Below are 24,197 nucleotides of genomic sequence, written 5' to 3' on the forward strand. Positions count from 1 at the left end.
CTGTCTGCTCCAACTCTGATAGGGTGGGAAAAGAACAGCCAGAAAGGCACACAGTGAAAAAACGGGTTCTTGAGAACAGCAGGAAGGTGGCCGACTTCCCAGACTAGGTTACTGTTTTCCCAGCAATGCAAAAATGCCTGCAGTGGCACTGGGAAGTCAGGAGCTCCTCTGTGGATGAGCTGCCCTGCTCTGCCCTCAGCACTGGGAGCTCCTGGTGGCTACCCTAGGGCTTTCTCACTCAGTCTCTGCTGGATTTGATGAGGATGTTACATTGTGTTTGCTCTCAGCCGGGCTATTCCCAAAGTCTGTGCTGGCCGAGTCCCTGAATTGATAATGCTTTGCCATCCACCAGTGCTTCTCCGAATCTGCTGTTTATTCTTTTCTTTTACTTGCTACGTACTTAATAAACCCAGCCATTCAAAACTGAAAGCGTGGTTTAGCCAATCACTCTCTTGACCATACAGAGCGTTTGCTGGCACCACAGCTGCGGAGATTGCACTTGGGAAACAGAGAGCAAGAAGCAAACTCTTTGGCAAAAATCTATTTCAAACCGGTCATTAGCTTCTTTGATCCTTCCATATTCACTAAGGAAGCTTCAAGGAATTTACCTGTCTTCAGGTAATGAGAAGTAACACGTAGCGTCTCCTTTCGTTCACTACGGCATCCTGGAATTCAAGTCTAAATGGGAGCAATCATTCTCCTTACCAGGCATTCATAAACAAGATGGAGTGTCTGATACACACCGGCCCATAGAATCCAAGTGAGGTAGGATAGAAAGGTAGGATGTAAAATTTAGAGACGAGAAAAAGAAAAGGAATTCCTCATTCCAGATTCTTGTTAGAGCCTCTTACCCGAAACTCAAGAAGTCTTAACAATTAACAGTTTCTCAAAACCTGTCTCTTTCCCAACTATAAACCTACAATTTTCTAGAAATCTCAACAGAAACCCTATTTACAGAAAGAGATGAATCCTAAACCCCGTGCAGTTCAGTTGGCTTTATCAGACTGTAATTCCATCCAAGGCATCTCCAGAGCCATCCCATAATCTTACTTATCAGAGAGGAGTGGGTTTCTTAGCAACCTTCTAAAGTGGAAGAAGAGCTACCAAGTGGCATGTCTGTTTACCGCTGGCACTTAGTTGTGACTGTCTCGTAAAGATGCCCACACCCGTACTTTGGGTGCATCCTTTCTTCCCAAGAATTTCTTTCTTTTAACCCCTGTGCTTAAAACTGCATCAAATCTCTTTTAATAAACCCAGCTCTGCTTTCCACTAAAATTATCCTAAAATTCTTTTCTATGTCAAAGCTAAAAATCTTGTCTTTGCTTGAGGGCAGTTCTCTGAAAAACTGCCCCTCAGTTTTTCCTCCCCCAGAGACAGTGTGGATCTGTGTCTCCAACCCTTTAGTCAGCGGCACATGGATCTCAGACATGGCTGTAGGGATGTAACACATCACTGCTGGAACAACTGTGTAAATTCATGCCTGATAGTCTGCCACAGGTCTGAGGACTGACCTCTTCCTTTACCCCACAGCTGCCAGGATAAGGACTGGTTCCACCCAATGGAGTGAACTAGCATGTATGAATTATTATTATCATTATTATTATTAATTATTATTATTATTTGTGTGTGTGTGTGATTCTGGAGATTGAAGCTCAGGTCTTGTCTATGCTAAATGATTGCTCCGCCATGGAACTTCACCTCCAAGACTCTTTCCTGCCATGGTGTCTCTTGTACTTGCTCATTGGTTGTGGATTGATAGGAATGTACTGGACTACGTGGTGTGCATATGGCATTAATCAGCTCAAAGTAGCATAAGGAAACTAGAGAGCTGAGATTCTCACCTGCAGATAACATGAGACCAAGATTTAAAGCAATATAATTGGGTTTAGAAAACTTTATTTTCTTTTATTATGAACATGACAACCACCGTTAAACCAAATTAGTATAATAAGCATGATTGGAGATATCAGGTACATCTAGTTTTCCAGATAGTGATTAAGGTCTTGGACTCAAAATTCTTCCTTACGGTGATTTTTTAAAAATCAGTAATATATAGGTTGATGAGTTGTTTAAATGAAGTCTTATTAAGTAGTAAATGATTACAGATTATGAACACATCCATTTTAAGGAATAAAACTGTATTGCTGTGACATGAAATATTACCATTTCTATCTTTTAAGCATCTACATAAAAATTAATTTATAGTTTTCAATTTGATAAGTGATAATTGAGCACCTAGTACACTCCTGGAATTGTGTTGAACTTGTGGCATAAAAGGATGCAAAATATCTGTCTTCTGTAAGTTATAGGGATAGGGCTGGCTATTCCAAAAACCAACAGCAGATTTCAGGTAGTGATTTGAAACAGTGACCTAGGATGATGTAGTCAAGTGATTGCCTATTGGGGGCTCTAATAACTGCCATGAACAGGGAAGGTCCTCATTCTGAGAACTGGGTATTTGAGACAAGTTAATTAATATTTCCAGAAAGTATTTTATGAGTAGAGTGTAGTGTGCTGAAAGAGGGAGGAATGCTTTTAATTAGTACAAGGAACCAAAAAGAGAGTCATACGGTGAGCGAGTATGTAAGGGGTTTGGAGGTTTATAGGCTATGGTGACAAGGCACTAATCTCAGGCAGAAGGGAATTAATATTGGATATAAAAAGGCTACAGGTAATATTTGACACTCACTTAAAACTTATGACCATGATTTTACAGTGAGGCCAGGGAATACGGCATCTCTTTGTCTTCAGTAGAGTTCTTGTAGATGTGTGGTAGGTGAGTGTAATCGGCTGTACTGCCCATGGGCGGATGATGGTGGAAATGAGGGTCACGAAGGCAGATGTGTTTGTATGATGCTTGTAATGATGAACCATGCAATCTCGGGTCACTTCCGAGGCGTATTGTTTAAATGCCTTCTCTTCACCCAGTAGGTGAGGAAGGAATCTGTGACTTGGGATAAAGAGAATGCTGGAGGACATCCTAAAATGCTCATTCGCTGGATAGATTAGACTAAAGGCAGTTTGTCCTTCTCATACTCATATTCCAAGGCAGGAAGTCACAGTTTGTACTCTGGCGTAGAACAAACCATCTGGGGTTGTAGCAACTAGACAATAAGGTTTCAAGATGGTGGCAGTGGCTATGATCACTGGGGCATGTGACTGGCTTCTAGGAATAAATCTGTAGATTCACGGGGATCCAATTCCTGCTCCTCAGAAGAAACCAGGAGCTGCTCCTCTGCATCACAATATGGAGGGTTGTTTGACTGGAGTGTTTAGTCTGTAAGAGGAGAGTCAGCAGAGGATCAATGTGTTAAGGCCATGAAGGGATCTCCAGGATGTTTCCAGATATCAGGGAAACACATTATATTGAACTTTAACTTGAGACCTTCGCTGCAGCTAGGAAGCTAGGATAGAGGGCAAAGACTCCGGCTCATGGTTGTAGGGGTATATCATATATGAATACTCTGTTTCATGGTTGTAGGGGTATATCATATATGAATACTCCATTTCATGGTTGTAGGGGTATATCATATATGAATACTCCGTTTCATGGTTGTAGGGGTATATCATATATGAATACTCCGTTTCATGGTTATAGGGGTATATCATATATGAATACTCCGTTTCATGGTTGTAGGGGTATATCATATATGAATACTCCATTTCATGGTTATAGGGGTATATCATATATGAATACTCCATTTCATGGTTGTAGGGGTATATCATATATGAATACTCCGTTTCATGGTTGTAGGGGTATATCATATATGAATACTCTGTTTCATGGTTGTAGGGGTATATCATATATGAATACTCTGTTTTATGGTTGTAGGGATATATCATATATGAATACTCCATTTCATGGTTATAGGGGTATATCATATATGAATACTCCGGTTCATGGTTGTAGGGGCATGTTCTTATATGAACACTCTAGATCGTGGTTGTACGAACACATTTATATGTGAGCTCTCTGGTTCACAGTTACAGGAGCATATTCATATGTGAACACTCCAGCTCATGGGTGCAGGGGTGTGTTCATATGTGAACACTCCAGCTCATGGGTGCAGGGGTGTGTTCATATGTGAACACTCCAGCTCATGGGTGCAGGGGTGTGTTCATATATGAACACTCCAGCTCATGGGTGCAGGGGTGTGTTCATATGTGAACACTCCAGCTCATGGGTGCAGGGGTGTGTTCATATGTGAACACTCCAGCTCATGGGTGCAGGGGTGTGTTCATATGTGAACACTCCAGCTCATGGGTGCAGGGGTGTGTTCATATGTGAACACTCCAGCTCATGGGTGCAGGGGTGTGTTCATATGTGAACACTGTAGATCATGGGTGCAGGGGTGTGTTCATATGTGAACACGGTAGATCATGTTGCAGGGCGGCAGCATCTGTATGTGAATGGTTTGGCTCACACTTGCAGAACTATCCTTCTCGCCTTTCTGAAAAATGAAAACAGAACTCCAGTCTCTAAAGATTCTAAGTTTCTGTTGAAAGTGAAAATAAATAATTGGGAGGGAGATGGGCACATCAGTCACATAGCGTGGAAGCAGACAATCCAGTACCTTTGGTGAACTGTCACATGCAGATAGATGACACTTTGGTTCACTCTTTAACTGCAACCTTGAGGAGAAACTTCTGCTAAAAATGTCCCAGTCTCTTGACCCGAGGAAATCATGCGGTGATAAATGTGTGTTGCTTTGGCCATCAAGTTTGTGGCAATTTGTTACTCAGTGACAGCAAACGAGTATGCAATGATGACACATTTCCTAGGGTTTCTTTTAAGGCATGCATGAGTCGACACACGCTAAGTGTTTAGCACAGAGGCTAGCCCATCACAAACATGGATAATAGTCATTTCTACACAATGCAATTCAACTCCATGCAAAGCATTTATTAGAGATCGTCCTTGGCTTCTCTATTCCCTGATACGATTTCCCAATGGTGAAGGTTTTAGACTCGGAAACCTTTTCTGAAGTGTTTATGGATTTCTGAAAGGCTGGGCCACTGTCACATGTTGCGTGATGGTTCATAGAGGGCGACTGCCTAGTGTTCTCATGGGCCCTGTACTGTGTACTTCACAGTAGCTGTGTTTGTGGTCACAGAGATGGTGTCTGCAGGCAGCTCAGGTAGGCATGTGCGGTTTTTGGGTTTTGGAGGTGGGGATTATTTTGGAGGGGAAAATATCATATACTTCATAGTCCTTGCCATTTCTTCTATAAAACAGAACCATGTTTTAATTTCTTCCCCATCCCTTTCCTTCCTTCTTCTTCTCCTTCCCTTTCTTCCCCTTCCCCCTTCTCCTTCCCCTTCTCCTTCTTCCCTCTCCTCCTTGCCTTTCCCCTTCCCCCTTCCTCCTCCGCCTTCTCCTCTTCTCCTTCTATTTCTCCTTCTTCCTTCTTCTTCTTCTTGTTTGAAGTGAACACAGAAGCCTGAGTTTCATCATCTAGTTAAGGCCGACCAAATGAACAAAGAACATCCGAAAGAAAACAAAAGGTTATGTATGTTTTAAGACTCTTTCAAACCTTCAATTACCAGAATAAAGCACCTGGTCCCAGGCTGACAGGAAGATATGCAGTTTCAACTGCTAAAAGGCAAACGTAGTGTATCAGCTAGGTGCTAATATGCCTTTATTAGGGTCTATAACTTCAAAATGAACCTGGGTGAACTGAATCTCATTAACGTCTCTCCTCTTTGAGGAGGAGATATTAGAAGCCAGCGAATTCTGAGGCTATTTAAAAGTGGAGTTCCTGGACTTCACGACATTTGTTAACAATGTGCAAAGATCAGCCATAAAGCTGCCGGGTCGGGCGCTTTCCGTAGGACATCCCAGGCAAAGAGCTTTAGGCCTACGCTCATTATAGAACCCAGAGGCAGCAGGCAGGAGGGAGCAATGACGCCCTTTCCGACAACCTGTTGTGGCGAACTCGGTTCCTTTGATGCTGGGAACCTGGAACGAATGACTTCCTTTGCCGGAGAGACTGTGGGCTTTGATAATGAGCGAGAAAATCAGAAAAGAAGCCCTGTTAAGACCTTCGTGAAATTCTTCTCTCTCTCTTTAAATAGATGCACCCATTCTGGACCCCAAGGGACCACCCGCAGCTGGCCTTTCACAACTGCCTGTCATCAGTTTAAATGGAGTTACGAGACGCTGTAGTGTGTGCTCCTAAGCGTTTCCAAGTGCTCTTCTGAGACCTTCCGTTGGCCCTAGCTCTTGAGAGAGAACTGGCAATAGGGTTACTAGGTAGAGCCCCTTCTCATCCAGGGTCGACTGGAGAGCCAGCCAGGAATCTTTGCCTGAGGAAGACCTGCCATGTTTATTGATCTGTTACACATACAGTTTTTTTTTTCCAATTACTACCTGGACAGCAACTCTGATTTCCATGGCAGCCAGGCTTGCTCGCGTGCTTGCTGCTGTACATTGATAGAGTCTCCTTTTCTAATGAATTAGGTGCAAGTTTCTTTCTGACTTAACTTTTATTAAGCAAACACACTGTTTGCTGACCGCCCTGCACAAGGCAGGTGACCCTGTGTTGCTCACAATGTAAAACTCTGGACTCATCGTTACGGAGACCACCTCAGGTTCTATGTGGCTTTTCTGGCAGGTGGTCTTCAGGCTCCCGGAGCTCTCTAGAGTTTGTGCTGAGCTCACAGCTGAAATGGTTCTCCAGGCTTCCTAACTTAGAAATATGTTAACGTGAATGCACTTGGCTCTGAAAATCTCTGAAACCACCCCGTAGATTTTTTTTTCTGGAGTCATTATCTGTGGGAATGTGGTCCTCAAAGTTGCTCCAGAAAGCCTGCAACAAAGCCGACCGTTCACACTGTGAACTGTTACCATTTAGCAGGGCCATTTCTGGCTATCAGCTCAACTTGCTGAACAGCAGGAAGCTTGGTGTCTTGGACTCAGAGGCCTCAGAACACAGCAGAGAACAGTCAAGGCTCCCCAGGTTGGTTTATGAAAAGCATTTCTTGTGGTGATAGGCATGCAAGAGCTAGAGCTGGCCGGGTTCTGTTTTGTATGGCCCCTTTGCTTAAAAGAACGTTTTTAAAAATAGCCGAACACGCTGGCAAAGGGCCTTTGTTCCTGTTAGGCAGGTGGTCTCTTAAGGCAGGTTCAAAACATATTACTCCAGTGGGAAATAAACCACATACTTGGGGCCTTTAGCTGTTTCTGCTGGTGGTCTTTGGGCATAGGTGGTCTCTTTAGTAATTTTATTGCACATATTTAATGCATATATTGATTAACACTGTTTTTTTTAATGGCATGGGCGGCATCTAGGCACAAACCCTGAACGGACAGTATTAGAATTAGCTTAAATTTTTATAGATAGAATACAACTGCTATTTCTGTGGCCATTTAATGTGTTCTGGCTATAAACTACATTGCTTATGCTAAGTTTGTGGGTGGTGCTGGAAAGAGTCTTCCAACAACCAGCTTGGGAAAGTCTGGCTATGTATGCAGCTAGAGCTCAGTTCTAGAAGCTCTGCCTAGAGGATCGAGAAAGGCAGCCTCCGTCTGAGGTCAGCAGATAGTCAGGGCCGGCGAAAGTTCTGTCAGTCAGTGTCACAGTTGAAAACAAGCCGCAAAGCCCAAACCGGGCAGAGTCTAGGCCATGGTCTAGGGCTGTGATAGAAGGTGACACCTACCTTCAAGTAATTTTGAATAAACGGCTACCCAAGGCAGAGGAAGAATAGAGGATAATAATAATAAAAAAGGAGAAGAATAATCTATTCCCTTTTTAGGTTGTACTTTAAATCATTTTAGAATTTCATTTTAGAATTTCATAAATGTCTTTTGTTCATAGCCCCCAACTCCTCTCCCTAACTTCTGCAAGATCCATCCCTTCCCCAACTTCATGTGCATTTTTTTTTGTTATCCTAATAGCCCATGGGGTCTCATTTGTGTTGATCATATGCCCCCAGGTGTGAGGTCATCTGCAAGGAGTGGCTTGACCTACCAGAGGTCACAGCCTCAGAAACCCTGTCTCTCTTCCCTCTTGAAGCCACCAAGTGTTAAGGACTGTGCATTTATAAATGCAAAGGTTCTGTCTTAGTAATTCTGCACCTCACCCGGCATCCGTGTCTTCACATGAACTTTTGAAAACCAAACGAAGAAAGAAACAAATCTCAGAGAGTCCTAGTACTCTCAGGCATAAGGCTGATTTAATGACAAGCCTTCGGCTTAGAGTTTTTTCTGCATTTTAATATTGATTTTCTTTATATTGCTAATACTTATATAGACATGGGAAAGAAGACACCACCACAAAAATGGCTGCAAAATTAGTGGTATCATAAATAATGTTTTTGACCTTCAAATTTAGTGTTCCAGCCAAATAATACCACTTCTATTTTACACTGTTTTCGTGGGCTGGGATTAAGGAGTGGGACTTGACCACAGTAGACAGCCCTCCACCCTCAGCCAGTCTCCTCTTCTGTTCTCCATCTGAAGCTTGAAGCTGATTCTGCTGTGTGTGGATGCAGTTTGCATTGTCTACCGAGCACATATTATTACATGCTGAGATAGAATACCACAATAACCTTAACTTTATTTTTCTCCAAGTGCCTCTTAACTTCATTTCCTTTCCAGTGCATATTCTTTCTTGCTACTGAAATGCAAAATGAAAAGATGAAGACTGAGGCCTGCACTAATTCTTTAAAATATGGATGAAGCAAAAATGAAATTGAGCTTTGGTCTTGATTCGTAAGGAGTTTGTTTTCTGTTGGTCTCTCTGCATGGTGTGTGTGAGAGAGAGGGTTAGGGAGAGAGAGAGAGAGAGAGAGAGAGAGAGAGAGAGAGAGAGAGAGAGAGAGAGAGAGAGAATGGGAGGGTGGGAGGGATGGAGGGAGAAAGGAAAGCAGGGAGGGAGGGAGGGAGGGAGGGAGGGAGAGAGAGAGAGAGAGAGAGAGAGAGAGAGAGAGAGAGAGAGAGAGAGAGAGAGAGAGAGAGAAGTGAAGCTAGCTGCTTTACAAAGGAAGTAGCTTCTTTTGGATTTGGGGACTGGCCATCCCAGATTCGGCAGCCTCATCTGTTTGGTCTTCAGCAGGGACTTTCTTGGTCGTGTCAGCATGAAAGAGAAGCAGACAGGGAGTACAATGGCCTGTGGAAGTTGAGCATGTGGGGTACAGCCATTTTCTCTTGGGAGAACAAACTCTTCCCTCTCAGGCTTTGACCTCCTGATGCTATCTCCTTCATTAAGCCCCGCCTCCTAAAGGTCCCGTTCCACACCACTCTCTGGGGGCTAAAGCTTTCAGTATGGGAACCTTTAGGGGGTCCCACTCAAACCACGCATATTCAAACCTTGGCGTTGCCCTGTGCCACGCTCCAGGTAGTCCTTTCTCGATATGGCAGATTCAGAAACGTAGACTGACTCGGTGTGAATTCACCTGGCCCTTTCAGGCAAAGGAAAGAGCGTTTCCCATTGAGCACCCACTTTATCTCCCCGAGTTTAATCAGTTGTCATGGACTTCAGGATTTGTTTATTATTTCAGCTATTATTTCAACTGCAATGAAGTTGAACGAGAATAATAACCCATCGCCGGAGTTCTACCAATTGTAACCATGATGGCAGGAACAGTTTTCATATATTTAATTTTGTTTGTGTCCCAGAAGCTAAGTGCTTTCAGCTATTGAATTCATCGTGAGTTTATTTTTATTCAGAATGGCTCTGAAAAAACGTTTTTCTAATGAATATCACTTTTTCCCTGATTCAAGAGGTATTTATTCTGTTTCTTTTCCCCTTTCCTCCTTTTCACACTGAAAATTACTATCCTTTGTCCTTTGTCTGCAGCTCGAGCAGGCTCGCCATGTAGTGGTCTAATGAGGAAATTGCCACGGGGATGTTGATGGCAGTCACACCTCTTTGCCACTGGCTTTCTCTGCTTGGTGACCAACACTCTGTCTGTAGCACACGTGTTCTTCTGATGGCCTCATTTGGTATAATGTTGAAATAAAGCTTGCTACAGCCATGCCCAATTGCACGACTCATAATTAGTCTGAATAACATTTTCCATTTTAAACCCTGATTTTTATGGGGGTTTACTGCTTGGCCCATAAAATCACGTTCCAAACTGAGACTTGGCATAATTTTTAGCGTAAGCAAATTTACCATAGCTATAAATCACTGGCTCTGGTCTTGACCCTCAAAGCGAAGAGCAAGCTCCAGTGAATGGGGCAGAGGCAACAGGTTTGTGTGAGAGGCACAGCATCTCTGGTGCAGCTAGTGCTCCTCACCATGCTGTGCAACATCAGCAGCCTATCTGGACAAGGGTGGTCCAATGACGTGATTCAGAACATGAACACCCTTCTTTTCAGAGACAGACGTGTGTGCGTGCGCATGTGTGCGTCTCTCAAGAGACGGTTTAAGACTCCTAGAGAAGACAAGAATGGCATGAATTAGGGGCGCCTCTCCCATGTGGATTTGACACGTGACGCTACGAGGCCCTCTGAAAAACATTCCTCAACAGGATTGCTCTATTTTGTGATCAAACATGCCTGGTTGGAATTCCAGCACCTGTTCCCACTTCCTCCATTTCCCTCCACCACCGAAAGGACACTGGCTGTCAGCCATGAGAGTAAACAAACATTCTTATTTCAAGTCATTTACCTGACAGGGCCAAATTCTGTGCTGTGCTGTGCTGTGGCGACTTTCCAAGCAGGTCCCGGGCAGCACCTGTTACTCAGGAGCTCATTACAAACGTGTATTGGGACCTTTCCCAAGCTCACTGAAGCAGAAACTGTGGAATGATGCCCAGAGATCTGCCCTTTAATCAGTGCTTCTGATGCCTGTGAGGGTTAAGAGCCAGGGGCGCGGTGGCTTGGACAAAGTTCTCGGTGATCACAGGGACCATCGCCACAGCTCAGCTCCCAAACCCCCCCCCCCCATGTCTTTGTGTTCAAGCTTGGTCCTCAGCCTTTCATGCTACTAGGAGGTGAGGGGACCCTTAGGATGTAGAGCACATAAAAGGAGGTTAGGTCATGAGGACACTGAGATTCTTGCTTTCTTTTATCTTCTCCTTGCTTCCTGGTTGCCAGTGGGTGAGTAGCCACCCTCACCAAGTAGCCCCATGTTCTTGTCCTGAAGTACTCTTGCCATATTATGTAAAAGTCACACAGATTATGTATATACAACCAGGCTCCCTAACCTTTGGCATTTCTTAACCTCCTGGAGCCTCTGCTAATTTATGTATAAAATGGACACAACAGTAAAAAAAAAAAAAACAACCCTGAAAACAAGCAGTTTCTAAAATTTATTTATTTGTTTACTTTTTATTATTTTTTGAGGCAAGGTTTCATTATTCCTAGTCCTGGCTGGCCTAGAACTTGCTATGTAGACTAGACTGACCTTGTACCCCCAGAGTTCCACCTGCGACTGGCTCTCAAGTGCTGGGATTAAAGCCACGAGCCATCATGCTTTATGTAATATTTAAGTTTTAGCATCCACACAGCAGGTTTCCTTCTGGAATTTTCATACACACTTGATTCTGGAAGATGCCCCCCCCTTCTCCTCTCTACCTTTTCACCTCCTCACACACTCTCCACTTCTGACACCCTCAATTTCCCCTTTCACTTTTATTAAGTGAGCTATATACATGGAACCCTCAAAACATTATATGGAATATAATTGATTAATGCTTAACAGTTGTGATACAGTAGAGACAAGAGGGAGAAGCTATGTTTTCAGTGAATTAAGATGAGCTCCTTAGGCCTGGGGTCCTAACACACACAGTCTACTCTGTGGTGGGAGCTTTTGGGAGTGGCGGTTTGTGTTCCCTGCCACTGTGGTTGTTGACGTCAGCCGATTCTCTTCTTAAATAACACAACCCCAAACATGTAGAAGGATGGCTGTGGATAATAAAGGCAAATCAAACAAGAAGTGACGAACAGAGTTGTTTTTCTAAAAACAAGGAAAAATGTTGTTTCATGTAATAAAACTTCATAAATTTAAATAACCTGCTTTTCGGGTTATTTAGGTACAGGTTAATCAGTTAGTGGAATATATATAAAATGCTCATAATGTTTGAGGAATTTATTCATTGGAATGCTTTCTGGGGATGATTTGAAAGCACTTAGATGGTGTGTCTAAAATACTGTGTAGAAGAACGTTACTGCAGAAGTCACACAGTTATGTCAAAGAATAAGAGCCTGCCATGACCCTTCAGCAATGACTGCATACAGTTCTGTTATCCCTTACAACTCTGCATCTTTATCTCACAGGCTGATGCCAAAGAAGACAACCCCGCACGTCTTTCTGTGTGCTCTGTTTCTTCTCCACTGCTCTGGGAAAGCACTCAAACACAAAAGCACCTTACAAGATGGAAAGGGTTCATTTAGTTTACCTCAAGTCACAGTCCATCATGGATGGAATTCATGCAGCAGACGCCACGAGGAACATGGCTTGCTGGCTCGTTCTCTCGCTCCCTGACAGGCTCACACTTAGGTCTATACGGAGCAGGACTGCCTGCTGAAGGGTGGTGCTGTCCATAGTGGGAGGGGCCCTCTTGCATCAATAAATGACCAGTATACTGCCCCACCCTACAGACATGTATCTGATCTAGGCCATTCCTCTGTGGAGTCTTTCCTTTCAAGTGACTCTAGACTGTTTAAAGTTGAAAATAGCTAGCTAGCGCACAATCTAGCTTCCATAAAAAATTTTACTTGAAATATAAATAACCTGTAATGGTAAGTTCTCAGACAGTCATCTGTGATGTTTGACATGCCAAAGGCTGTAGTTGCTATGGAGGTGGTTGTCACCATCATCATCATCATCATCATCATCATCATCATCATCATCACTACCATCATCAGCTTCAGCCGGGTCTTATGTAAACCAGGCTAATTCTGGATGAGTTTGGCCTTGAACTCCTGATCCTCCTGATTTCATCTTCCAGGCACTGGGATTACAAGTGTGTTCCATCATGCCTGGCCCTGGTTTTATCATTATCAGCCTGATTAGAAACAAGAAGTTTAACTTTGAAATTTAGAATTTCTCCGTTGAAAAGGTTTGATTGGTTTATTAGGCTTTTTTTTTATACCTTTCTATGAGCGTAGGCACATACAGGCACACTTCTCTCCATAGTTCATCTTTCTGTCTGTCCATCCTAGACTTGGCTTTTTAAGTGACGACACAGACACAGTTCAGTTCAAACATTTCATTCATGAACTGAATCTAAATGCAGGTTAAGACTAATATAACAGGGAGGCTAAGTTGTTGTGTCTTGAGTACAGCATATGAACCAGAGACGGCAAGGTGATTCAAGGTCATTTCAGAAAGCATCCTCACAGGTGGGCGTGAGATGGAGAGAGGGTTGCTTGGGAGTGAGTGGCTTAAGTCAGGTCCTATGGTGATGGTCAAATGTGGGAATCTGGAAAGCTGACTTTTCTGAGAGTAGAGGTGCAGGGCGGGATGCAGCTTCCCCACCCTGGTCCCCCTACCCCATTTTGAGTGGGAGAGAAGATATTGCAAACCGTCAGCCGCTCTCCTGAATCTAACAGTGTGATCACGTGTTCTTCGATCTTATTTTGTTATCATGTAGAGTGTCTTGTATTGTTTTTTTCTTGCCAAATGGTCCTTACATCCCAGAATCAGTGTGCATGTGCTATTAAATGTCTTTTCTATGTGACAACCCCTTTGAATGTGCTACTGACATGGCTTACTAATATCTTGTTGAGGACTTTTCTATTGTTGTTCATTGCAGATATTGGTCTATAGCTCCATTTTATGTATAGATAGGTTTTGCATTTGGCCTTAAAAAAATCATTTGGAAGTGCCCCTCCCTCCTGTGGAAGAATCTGAAGGGCTGACATTATTACTGCTTCTGTGGCTCATTTATTCACTTATTCATTACTGTACGAATAAAAAATATTTTAGTGATCTAAAATGCTCTATGCTCCTGCTCGCTATTGTCTTTAAAATGATGTACTGACTTCTTGGCATCTTACTGTTTAACTGAATGATGGTCTTTTCCAGGTCTGAAAATATTCAGTTGGATTGGGTTCACCATTATATTTAAATTACACATTACCGTGAGTAGACTGGCGATGTTTTTTTCTTCAACTTAAACTCATTATTTGAAAATGTTTTACATGTATACAGTATATCTTGGTCTTGTCCACTTCTCATTTTCCTCTCCAGCTTCCCAAGACCGACATCCTGACTTATTCTCAACTTCATGTGTGCCTTGTGTAACGTTTTATTTACTTTTTATCCCACGGAGTCCAAATAGTACTGCGCATTTGAACATGGGTATGGAGATCTACAAGTGCCATGTTTTTATTAAAGAAAAGCAACTCCATAGCCGTCAACTGCTCCTCAGCTGGGGTGGGGACTTAACAGCTCTCTCCCTCAACGATGGGGCTTTCAACTGGCTCAGTCTTGTGCGTGTCTTCTGTAGGTAAGCACAGCTGCAATGAGTTCGTGTGTGTGTGTGTGTGTGTGTGTGTGTGTGTGTGTGTGTGTGTGTGTGTGGCAGCCATGCCGTGTCAGGAGGCCGGCGTTTCACGACACTTTGCCACATCCTCTGCCTCTTCCATTCTCTCAGGCCCCTCTTGCATGAGGTTCTCTGAGCCTTCACAGGGGTGAAGGGATGGTTATAGATGTCTCCTCCACAACTAAGCACTTTTAACTGCTTCTTCTCAGCACTTTGAACAGTCATGCTTCCCTGCATTCAACACTACCCACTGCTTTAAGAAGCTTCTCTGACCAAGGTTAGGAACAGAGCAAATCTAGATGTAAACATAAATATGTAAATGGCAGTTTGTCAACATGGGCACTTAGAAAAACACCACTGAAAGGTTCTCCCCTAGTGCCCATGACTTCCCTAAGCCATGGGTTTTGACTCTGCTTACTGTTGCCAGATGCGAATTCTATGAAAGCTAGCCAGTGGTGAGAGTTTTCTGGTCAGTTCAAGGCTGGTTTCTCTGGGTTCTGACATGTGTGGTGTTTTTAGTAATAGGATCTTACCATCTAGTTACAGGGGTAACCCAAAGAAACAGCAATAGCCGGTATTGCTTTGAGTGCCTGTGGGTCCTCTCTGACCAATAACCACTAGGGAGGCAACCCACGCCTGCGCTGAGATTTTAATTTAATAACTCATGTTTTCTGGGAGTAGCAATGTTCTCTAATGTAGGCTCCTTCTCAAATTTCTCTAAAAGTTACATTATTAATTAGCCTACAAGCTAGTGGAGCTTCCTACGGCTTCTTCATGCCTCCTTAATTTTGATAAACCCTTCCCTCACTCCTCCTTTGCCCCATCCTGTCCTCCTGTCCGCTTCTTCACTTAAACCTTTAGGCCTGGGGTTCTCCACTCAACCCCCGTTCCTTCATGTGACATGCGCTCCACGCTCCCCTTATTATATTTTTTACTTGGGTTGGAAGACATGGATTTCCAGGTAGCTTCTTCATTCATATTTCTTTTGTTAAACATTCCTTTATCTTCTCATTTCCTCATCCCGCCATGCAGCTGTTTGCTTGCTTCAGTTCCCAGAGTTTCCCATCCATACTTTGATTTCACGTGTAGTCTGCTCTCCCCTCTCTCTGAATGTCCCTCTCCACGCCAACAGACCATTTTTAGTTTTCTAGTTTGCACGTGTTCCATGTTAAACATGCACAAGGTTTTAAACTAGGATCCTCAGATGAGAGAGAACCTGAGGAGGGTTTTTTGGGAGGTGGGGCAGGGAATCTAGCTTACCCCATTCACTGTGATGTTTTCCAGTTCCATCCATTTACTTGCAAATTCAGTGATCTGATCTTTTCTTTTCAACCTAATCATATTCCACTATGTACCCCATTTTTAGTGTCCGTTCTTCAGTCGGTCAACAGTTAAGTTGGTTCCATTCCCTTGCTTTTGTTAACAGAGTGTCAGTGAACACAGATGCACACGTATCTCCGTTGTAAGATATATGCCCAGGAGTGATCCGAGCGGAGTCGTATGTTAGATCTATTTCTAGTTTTTGAGAAACCTCCAGAGTGACTCCCCCCAGCAGTACAAGAAGGTTCTCCTTCCCCTGGCTCCACAATGTCATCGGCTGTCATTTGTGTTTCTGCAGACGGTCAAGGTCATCCTGACTCAGGTGGATGAACTCAGCACGGTCAGCCTTTCCTGGCCATTCCTGTTCTTTCTTCTAAGAACCCTCTGATTGGCTTCAGAGCCCATTTCTTTATACACATTTATTTTCTTGGTGTTCAATTTTGTTTTTTTTTTTTTGGTTTTCCTGTGTATTCCAGATTCTAATCTTCCATTGCATAGGTAGGTGGCAAAAATTTCCTCTTATTCTGGGGGTATCTTCTTTATATGATTAAACTATAAAGTTTTTTTTTTTTAAAAAAAAACTAGAATTAGGGTATATGTCTCCCCTTAGTCTGTCTTTTAGTAAAATTTTCTTTGGATTGGTACTGACTTTTTTGTTTATATGTCTAATTTTCATAGCTATCATGAATTGGATATTCTAAAACAGATGTTGGTGTCTTGGGAAATAGAAAGTATTTGCTCTGTAAGCAGAAGGCCCTGTGTCCAATCCCTGGAACCCATGCGAGTGTGGGGATGGTGGCGACACACGCTTGTGATCTCAGGTCAGGGAAGATGGAGAGGGGAGGATCCCTGGAGATGTCTGGTCAGACTGTCTAGTGTCATTGGTGGGCCCCAGTGCCATGAGAGATCCTCTCTAGAAGGAGGCAGATGGCGTTTCTGCGGATGACATTCAAGGTTGTCCTCTGCTCACCGCACACACGCATACCTATGCATGCACACACATGCCATATGCACCCAGACATTAACACAAGCATACCTATGCATGCACACACATGTCATATGCACCCAGACATGAACACAAGCATACCTATGCATGCACACACATGCCGTATGCACCCAGACATGAACACAAGCATACCTATGCATGCACACACATGCCGTATGCACCCAGACATGAACACAAGCATACCTATGCATGCACACACATGCCGTATGCACCCAGACATGAACACAAGCATACCTATGCATGCACACACATGCCGTATGCACCCAGACATGAATACAAGCATACCTATGCATGCACACACATGCCATATGCATCCAGACATGAATACATGCATACCTATACATGCACACACATGCCATATGCACCCAGATATGAACACACACATACATTAAAAAGGAAATAATTTTGACTTGTTCATCTCAATGAAATCTGGGAGAGAGAGAGAGAGAGAGAGAGAGAGAGAGAGAGAGACACTTGTGTACACAGGAGGCCAGGAAATATCTTGGGCATCCTGTTCAATCACCCTCATGTGATCTCATGGAGGCTGGAGTTACGCTTGTGGCCAGCAAGGCCCAGTGACCCTCCAGTTTTACAACATGGGAGCTACAGATGCGCACGTGACCATGCACAGCTTTTTGCATAGGTTCTGGGGACTTGATCACCGGTCCTTTATCCTTGCATAGAAAGTGCTCTTACCTGTTGATCCTTCTCCCTAGCCCCATGAAGGCCATTGACTTTTTTATACTTATTTTGTAAGTCAATCACTTTAGTTCCTAAATTCTCTTAATAGTTTCTGTGTTTGTAGAGAAGGCTTTGACACCTGGTGTAAGATAGTCTCTACAATGGCCACCATGCCTATCTGACCCTTGCTATTTAAACTCAGCTGCTGTGCTGGTGCATAAACGCCCAGCAGGGCCCTGTCTCTGGGATTTCCCATCCTCCCTCCTCACCTGCCTGAGCGCCCCTGCTTTGCCCTGTGCTGGCTCCTGCTCTGCGGTGGTTATGCAGCCACTATAATCCCATGTTCCAACTGCGCCATTTTACCCTCCGTCGGTTCAAATGTCCCTGCAGGTGTGTATACACCATCCTCCTAGTCTTTGTCTTCCCTTTTCTCTCTCCACAAGCTGGGCTGGAGTCCTGAAAACAAGCTGCCCCTCTTATTCCATTTGATGTATAAATACATCCACAGAACTTCATATCGATAACGAACTTAAACGTCACTGAGCACTTGCTCGGTTCTGGGGCCCGGGCCAACTTGAGACGCGCCTTCCGTCCCCGGGGAACTTGTATTTTATGGGGTATCTGACTGGCAAAAGGGAGCAAAAACTCCGCTTTCGTGACAGAGAAATACTATTCCATATGAAAACTTTGCACTTTTGTACAACTTGTTTATTCTTATGCACATGGTTTATTTTTCTATGCAGTCATTATTTCCTTTCCTTGCTTGGGAAACCCCGTGTGAGGCAAAGCCACACGCTATTCACTCTGCAGATCTCAGCCAAGACTTGCTCTCTGGCGTTTGTGTTGATCCCTTCTCTCTATGAGGTGACTGAATAATGTCCTCCAAACTTTTCTAGTTGGTTCCCTAGGGCGTTTCAAGCGACAGCCCACTACACCTTCCTTCCTTCAGCTCTGCAGCTTCAAAGTAGCAATGGGGAGGTGGGTGTGCCAAGCGGACATGGCAGCAGTTTGGGTCTTGGGTGGCATATATGCTGTGCTCAATGAGAGAGGGCACTCTTACCTGTGGTTTGCTAATTATTAGTGTCTTTTCCCCCTCATAGAACAAAGAAGCAAGAAAGAAGTTTCTTTTAAAGAAAGCCAAAGAATGATTGCATATCTTTCCCCTTGACATTCCTGAGCATGAACGGGCTAGATGGTGCCATTTTCAATTCTTGCCCTGACTAGTATTGTTTGAGGGATTTTTCCTTTCCTTCAAATTATGCTGATTTCTTACACATCTTTTGTGTGTACACTACATCCTCACAGAACACTTAAGGTTTCTTATCTATTACTCTATATACTAAATAGAACTCATCCCCCGAATTTGGTACAGAACTAGCCCCTGGGATGCTGAGAGCTTGGAGTCCATCTCTCTGTGAGGATAGGAGAGCATCCTAGGCCCCTAGACAAAGCATCCACAGATATTGCACTTAGATGCCTTCCCTCATTTTCTTCACCTGGCAAACTCCCATCAAGAAAGAAAACTGGGTGTTGTCTTAGAAGATTCAGAGACTTGTGCTTTTGTTATAGATTTTGTGTGCTTTTGTTATAGATTTTCTCTCTACCCATCTGGCTTAGGAGCCCTGTTGTGCATTGAGGAAGTGAACAGAACAATCCCATAAGGAGCTTAGGAAGAGCTCCGAAATCATTTCTGCAAGTTTTGAAGACTGCCTCAGGGGTTTCTACAAACCTGAGTGGAGACTGGCTATCTCTCTTGTCAGGTTCAAACTGGAAGCAACCTGAAGTTCTGATACCTTAGCATTGAACTAAAAGTTTCTCTGAGTAAATTTCAAGTGGGGGTACAAATTAAATCTATACAGGTCACTAAAATTCTAGTCTGTGTTGGTCACACGTCACAGGTGACAAAATGCTGGTCCCAGAGCAGAGAGTAGCTGGCCAACAGCACACACTGAACCTACTTTTTTGATTGGTTAACTATTTGTGGCCACTTTCTGCATGTGCCAAGTATATTTAAAGTCAGAATGTAAACACGAGCCAAGTAAAAAGGATGTTTTTATAATAAACATTTGCATTTGGCATATGGCAAAAATTGGGAATGTGATGTCCTAAAGCCTCCAGTTTTAACCACTGAAATCTCGTAGTTTTCAGAACTGACAAGGCGCCAAGAGAATGTTCAAAATCTTACATAAGGTGTAACTTGTTTTAAAGTAGCGCCTATGAATTCCTGCGCCGTTGTCTCTTCTGCAAATGCAGTTGAGAAGAGGAAAGGGAGACATTAAGATTCTACTCCAAGCATTTTTAGAGGATGCAGTCACCAAAAGAATAAAGAAGAGGATGACAGCTAAAGGCTATGGTGAGAGATGCTGGATTCCCATGCGTCTGATTTTATAACGCAACCTCGCTCATCTGTGTTTTCCGGAGAGCCGAGTAACTTCTTGAGTGTGTCTGTTTTATGACTGCCAAATGTGCTTCTTCTGTTTTGTTTCCTGCAGGAGATTAATCAGTTATGTGCCCAAAGTCAAACATGAACTTCAATGTCAAGTGCCTGCATTGCCTCTGGGATGCTTTCATTGATCCTGCTAAACTTTGCTCCCTTCTTGTCCCCACCTCCAGACTTTCTGATGGCTTTGCATTTTTGAGGCTTTTGCCTTGTTTTGCTTTTCTGAAGTATGGGAAGGAGGAGTCTTAAATCCTTTAGGCATCAAGGGCTAGTTTGTGGAGCAACACTATGCTGAAGACAATATAATGTTAGCCAGTAGGACACTCTATATTTGCCATTTAATTTATGCAAAGCCACTCATAGGTTATGGTATTTTTCCCCGAGGTTGTACATACCCCGGAATGTAGGCTCAGAAAGGCCTTACCTAAAGTCTTTTAAATGGCAGAGCTGGGATTTGAACACAGGCACATTGATCATGATGCTGTGGCCTTAACTGCGGCTCTAAGGGACTTTCTGTGCTTGCCTGGGAGACAGTCCCTGGGAAGATGGCATCACAGACAAGTCCCAGTGCCTTTGTCATCAGGTGTGATGCGTGCCGTCTATCCGGCGGTGATTCCCGCTCTACTATCTTTCTCTAGGTGTTGAAAATTCATTATTTTCTGCCTCCTGACTGTGGATGCAGCATGGTTAGCTGCCCCCAGCTCCTGCCACCACAGCTTCACCACCATGACGGGCTGTGTTCTCAAACCATAAGCGCCCATAAAGCATTTGTCATTACCCTGTTTTTGTCAGATAGTTGTTGTCAAGTCAACACAGCAAGTAGCTAATACGGGCAGTCAAGAATGTTCAGCATCCCCCAGTTCTAGGATGCTAAGTGGGATTGACTCTACCCGAGCTTGCAATGTCACCATTGTGCTGCTGATTGATTCAGAAATGGATTCCTGGCACAATTCTTTCAATAAGACATCGAGGTATTTTGTGCTGGAGAGATGATGAGCCAGGCTCAAGCCCTGGAGCCCACCGTGGAAGAAAAGTACCCCTTAACATTGTCCTCTGATTCCCACGTGTGTGCCTCCCCTACCCGAGTCATAAATAAAAGGAAAAGACAAAGATAATTTCATAGAATGGATCCTAAAAGGTGTACTTGCTGTGAAAAAGAAGCTGAGGAAAATGACGTCTTCTGGCTTTCCCTTCTGAACACCGATGGCTGGAATGTGATACCCGAAGGGTCTGCAGCCAGCATGCAGCCCGTGAGAACAGAGGGGAGGAAAAAGAGATGGCTCATGCAAAGAGGCCGAAAAACACTTGGGAAAGTGATTGCTAAATCGATCCATTCTAGAACCATCTTATATTTAAACCTCTTCTTTATGGAAAAAAAATAATGCGCTCAATTGATTAAGACATTTTGAGTTGAGCCCCCCCCCACTCCCACCCCGGGCATGCCAGTTGGTACATCTGTGTTCCAGACCATGCGTCCCTCCTTCCAGATCGTCCATGTATCATATTCTCCTGCAGATGCCATTGCTCTCTTTGTGTATGTGTGTATATGTTTTATCGTTTGTGTTAGGCTAGGAACTGGCTTGAAGATGGTCTAAACAGATGTTTGAGAGTTTCCCAAAGAGAGATATTGTGAACAAAATTGGGTAGTTTTGACTTCGAGAACTAAATATTTACAGTTTCTACAAGCCTCTAAGGCTATCCAGGAAGGAAATTGTAAGTAAGTGTTCTATCACACAGAGTGGAATGAGGAATGCGTACAAGGACCCTCCAGGGACTATCGTGCTATGCGGAATCCTAGGTGGCTTTACGGAGTGTAGTGTACAGTGAGCTGGGAGGAGGTTTGGGTTCTTCCAGGACCTTTCCTCCTCTTGGGATCACTCCACCTGTGATGAACGAGGCGCATCTACCTCTGTGTTATTCTCATTACCAAGAGGTACTTCAAAGAATTTGAGTAGAGCAGACCCCTCTCTCTGCTGAAGTTTCCGGGCTGATTTCTCGGCTCATCTCCAGTGTGCCAAGAGCACGAGTAAAGGAAATGTGTTCAAGCGAGTGTGTTTCTGGGTTTTATTTACTTTCATTTGAACAGTGTTGTAGTGTCTGGGAGGCATGTGGCCACGGTCCCTTAGCTGTGACAGGGTGTCCAGGTCAGCACTCTGCACCTGCATTTCACAAACCAGACCCTTGGCAGTCATTTCCTGCGAAGCTCATGGTGACAGGGACTATTCCTTTCCTTGTTTGTTTGGTTATGTTAGGATGGGCTTCTCAGATTCCAGACACAAAACTACATACTCACAAAGAGAGAACCAGGCTTGTCTCCAAGGCTATCTCAGTTTACTATCATTGGGTGTTAGTTGTTTTGTTTTGTTTTTTAATTGATGTAAGCAACCATATATATATATAGTGTGCGGGGTGCCTTTCTCAGGGATCTCAGAGGTACTGTCATTTTTCTAGGAAAGCTAGGGCTAGTCATTTAGGAAGCATCTCCTTGGTTTGTCCTGTCTCAGCAACCAAGGTAGGTTCACCTGCCTCTGGCTGTGTTTCTCTTAGTGAAGACGAAGGCTCTTATATATGTTCAATTCCCAGAACTCAGCAAAGGGCCTGGCCCCTAGAGGCAACTGATTCATATGCCTTCTTATTTTCTGCTTATGACTTCATGGGCCATCGAAAAAGACTGAAAGGCAAACAAAGCGATTGGATCTTATAGACTCTTTCATCTGAGCACAACAACATCTGAGTACAGGGGCAAGAAGCCAGAGGTGTATTTGCAGGAAATTCATGGTGCTCTTGTTACAGCTCTGGGAGCCAAAGCAAAAGAGGCCCCCTTGTCTCTGAGCCTGGGTTTTGGATTGGCAAGCACATTAACAGGGCATATCCACAGTTGCTAAAAAAAAAAAAAAAAGGAAAGTTGGAAAAACACTGACTCTAGAGTTATAATTGTCTGATTATGGACAAGCTGTATGGAAATTGAAAATTTAATAAGGGAGCTGGCTTAGCAAGTGGGATGGAGACTTTCATATAATTGGTCAACACAGTGAACAGAAATACATTCAGTGTGTTAGTTGTAACTTGACAAGCTCAGAATCTTCCCGCTCCCAGGGATAACGATGGCAGGGCCACATCCGTGTGGTCCGTCAGGCTTTCCCCACTCACCAGAATCCAGAGTGCCATTGTACAAAGCAAGGAGGCTACGTGGACAGCTGTAAGAAGAATGTCTTTGTTGGAACATACGATTTTATGTTCTTTGTGTCCTTTTCAAAATGCGGTGGGAAGCATATAAAAATACAAGAATGCTCTGCCTGTGAAGGAAACCAACACAGAGGCGAAGACAGTTGACTCAGAAGGGGAAACTTAAGGCGGAGACCTGGGGAGCTTTAGTGTTTATAGAGGTAATTGCCAACTCCTAGCACTCGCTTCAGAATCTGAGTTCTTTTCCAGATCAGAATAAAAGGCTAGCTTTGGGATGGTGCCCATCAACACAGGCTTAGGAATTCTCAAGAAAATTGATGTAATTGTATATTCCAGTTGTCTTCCTTCTATCACAGCGCCCCATCATCGCAGAAAAACACGGCCTTCCTTCTTATGCTTGGGCAAATGGTGACTGATGGAGAGAGGGCTGTAAAGGTAAGGCCACCTCCGAAAGTTTCCAAAGGACTCTCTCCATTCTCTCCGCCCTCTTTCCTTTCTACTTCTGCTTGGGAGACAGCAGTTTCTAGAAATGCTGGTAGACCCAGCTCGGAGATACAGGAAAAAGAAAGAGATGAAGTGGGAATACAGCCAACGGAGTAGCTGAGAAGTGAGATAGGCTGATCACTGGTGGCGGAGGATTCACAACGGGAATGACAGAATCGCAGGCCTGAGGAGAAATTAGCATAGCCACTTTGATTTGTGTCTAGACTGTTACATGATTTTATCTTCTCCTTTAAATCGCTTATATGATTATAGTTCTCTATCATCATACCTGTTTCCTATGGATTTCTTAGGGGTTGTGAGGTAAGCAAAGTTTGCTCTTCTGTGAAGAGATGGTGTTAGATCGAAACCAAGCAACCAGACTCAATCAGGTAGAATAAGACAAGGCCCTGGAGGACCTTTGTGTATAAGTCATTGGTTTTGACTGTTTTCAAGCTTGTAGAATGCCTTTTCAAGTGATATTTTGCCACTCTCTCAAGCTGATAAAAGTGAGTGTCCGTGATCGGGGGACACGATCTGTTGAGTGATCAAAAGGTGTATCGTCCAGTTGCCGTCACAGAGAACAGTGGCCCTGACAGACTCAGCTGCTCTCTCTGCTGGGGCCCCACAGACACACCTGGAGCA

Source organism: Microtus pennsylvanicus, chromosome 2 (genome assembly GCF_037038515.1).
Source record: "Microtus pennsylvanicus isolate mMicPen1 chromosome 2, mMicPen1.hap1, whole genome shotgun sequence".
Taxonomy (NCBI): Eukaryota; Metazoa; Chordata; class Mammalia; order Rodentia; family Cricetidae; genus Microtus; species Microtus pennsylvanicus.